The following is a 2,976-nucleotide window of genomic DNA, read 5'->3' as shown; positions in this document are numbered from 1 at the left end:
GACATCCTTGATATATATCTTTTCTTAACTATATCTGATTTATATTTAGATTTCCCCTTGTTGGACTTATCAATAGATGGGCCTCATATATGAGTCCATAACAGTTGTCCCTCAGCGAGGTGATAAACCCTTGGTTTACTATGGTTTTAGGCTTAATTATGTTTAAAATATACCATAAATTGCATGGTAATTAGGGTTTTATATCGAAAAGTCACAATAAGTGGATATCTTGCTAACATGTCGTCATAATTCTTATTTCAAGGGATTTTTGACACCTATTATAGCCTTTTGGAACCAAAAGAAGACATCAAGTTGAGTTGAAGCCTCAAGAAAGCAAGATTTTAAGTGTGTACCAGCTGAAGGAGGACGTTTTGGCGTCCAGGAAGCACATTTAAACGCGCAAAATGAAGAAAAACACAATAACCCCCTGGACCATAGCGTTTTGGCGGTCATACAGCACGCCAAAACGCTCAGGAAGCAATAATACATCCTTCGAGTCATCAGCACGCCAAAACGCCCAGAGGCAGACAACAATACACTGGGAGGACGTTTTGGCGCTCTAAAAGCACGCGAAAACGTCCATGCACGGCCAAATCTAAATCCAAAAGAGATTTTATATCTTTATCAAGATGTGCATCAGATTTTTACAAAAATACAAAGTGGAAACAAATCAATCTTGATTGAGAATAGATATAAATCCATGGGAAGATATGACGAAAGATCACAACAAAGATTCAAAGCTCAAAATTTGTCACCAATCTACAAGATCTTAAATGCAAAAAGGAAACAATTGTAGAATAAACTACAAATCTGATAAGGATTCAGTGAGAGATACAATGAAGGATACAACTCCAATGGCTATAAATAAGGAGCTCGGGGTCAGACCAAAACACCAATTTCACAAGTCCAGAGAATTACATAGAGATCTGAAGGAGGAATCCTGTTGCGGAGCGCTGAAACACTGAGGAACCAAGTCAACATCACACCAATGGAGGCTTGGGGTTCTCTTTTCTTTATTATTGTTTTTCAATTCAGTATGCTAGGCTAGTCTTTTATGTAGTTAGGGGTAGATGAAACCCAATTGATTCTTTATGTTTATGAATTAAATTGTCTTCGAATTCTTTTCTTTTTATAATTGAATAAATTTATCTGTCTTTAATGCTTTTTATGAGTTTGTTTCTTATAGAATGATTTTGGGGAATTGTATGACAATAGGGATGTTGGTGCATGAACCCTGACTTGATACATTTATCATAATCCTTGTGATCCAGGGATAGACATAGGATAATTATGCAATCTTGGAATTCTTGTTCTTAATGCATGTTTTCTTGGGGAATAATCGGGGAACTAGAGTTCATTCAGGATTACATAGAATTGAGCCGTAATTAACTTAGAAAGAATTGATTGGCAATATATTAAGAAATAAATTCTTGACCATTTAATTCATAACATATTGAGGAGATTGCGGGAAGTCGGAACCTTAACTACGCTTGTTTTAAAGTCTTCATCAAACATCATCTTCATTCATTCTTTTTAATTCTGAATTTTCTTAATTGCATGCTATTATTTGTTTTTAATTTTAAGTTCTTCAAATCACAATTCTCTCAAACCCAATTTTTGATTGTCCAACAAAGACACAATTAGCAAACTAGTGCTTGAAGATTCTGATCCTCGTGAGAACGATCTCATACTCCGGTACACTTTATTACTTTACGACCGGTGCATTTGCCGAGTCGCTAACAAGTTTTTGGCGCCATTGTCAGGGATCAAATTCTTCAACATTAGAAGTAACTAATTAACTTTTAGATTGGACGTTTTAATTTTCTGCAATTTATATATTCTTTAAAAATATTTTTCTGCATTAAAATTCTGCATCAATTTTCTGCATATTTATTTTTCTGCGTTCTTTGTTTATTTGATATTTTTTTCTATTTTTCTGTTCATCTTTTCGATCTTAAGTTTATGCGAGGTACTCTTAACCCGCGAATCTTGCAGTTTGATCCTGAGATAGAAAAGACAGAAAGGAAACTTAGAAAGGACGCAAAAGCAAAGAAGGCGAAGGAAGCAAACGAAACCTCAAGTTCAATGGAACCTAAGGAGGAACCGATGGAAGAAAACAATCAACTCGCTCCAAGGACGTTGGGGGATTACATGACCCCAGCTTGAGTTCCACAGACGGCGAGCATTGTTAGACCAAATATAGAGGCTAACAACTTTGAGCTGAAGCCGGCACTGCTGCAACTGATTCAAAAAGAACAGTTCGCTGGAGGAAGCACAGAGAACCCTTATAGTCATCTTGATGATTTCTTACTTTACTGTGATACATTAAAAGTGAATGGAGTTTCTCGTGATGCTATCTTGCTCAGACTATTTTCGTGCTCACTGAAGGATGAAGCAAGAGATTGGCCACAGTCTCAACCTGAAGGAAGCATAACTAGTTGAGATGACTTAGCAAGAAAATTCTTGGCCAGATTTTTCTCAGCTTCAAAGATGGCAAGGCTCAAGGAGGAGATCACTACTTTTGAAGAAAAAGACAGTGAATCTTTGTACGAGGCTTGGGAACAATTCAAAGGATCACTCAGGAAGTGTCCTCAACATGGAATTGAAGCATGGGAGAAAGCAATAATCTTTTTCCAAGGGATAACGTCCAACACAAGAACACTGGTAAATGCTGCTGTAGGAGGCTCCTTGAAACCAATTCACCAATCCAGAGAATTACATAAGGACCTGAAGGAGGAATTCTGTTGCGGAGCGCTGGAACACTGAGGAACCAAGTCAACATCACACCAATGGAGGCTTGGGGTTCTCTTTTCTTTATTATTGTTTTTGAATTCAGTATGCTAGGCTAGATTTTTATGTAGTTAGGGGTAGATAGAACCCAATTGAATCTTTATGTTTATGAATTAAATTGTCTCCGAATTCTTTTCTTTTTATAATTGAATAAATTTATCTGTCTTTAATGCTTTCTATGAGTTT

General features: G+C 36.6%; 1 non-coding gene across 1 annotated transcript; it reads right to left on the bottom strand.

Annotated features, from left to right (window-relative positions):
* Window positions 1-2,496: 2,496 nt before the first annotated feature.
* On the bottom strand, window positions 2,497-2,603 carry LOC133305020 (small nucleolar RNA R71). Its single transcript, XR_009750714.1, has one exon. It is a non-coding gene; the product is annotated as a small nucleolar RNA R71 (small nucleolar RNA).
* Between the last annotated feature and the right edge of the window lie 373 nt (window positions 2,604-2,976).

Source organism: Gastrolobium bilobum, unplaced genomic scaffold, assembly GCF_033153095.1.
Source record: "Gastrolobium bilobum isolate Gb01-03AN ecotype WA unplaced genomic scaffold, APGP_CSIRO_Gbil_v1 utg20602, whole genome shotgun sequence".
NCBI classification, from domain to species: Eukaryota; Viridiplantae; Streptophyta; class Magnoliopsida; order Fabales; family Fabaceae; genus Gastrolobium; species Gastrolobium bilobum.
Note: the sequence above shows the minus strand (reverse complement) of the source record. Positions and strands in the feature narration are given on the sequence as shown.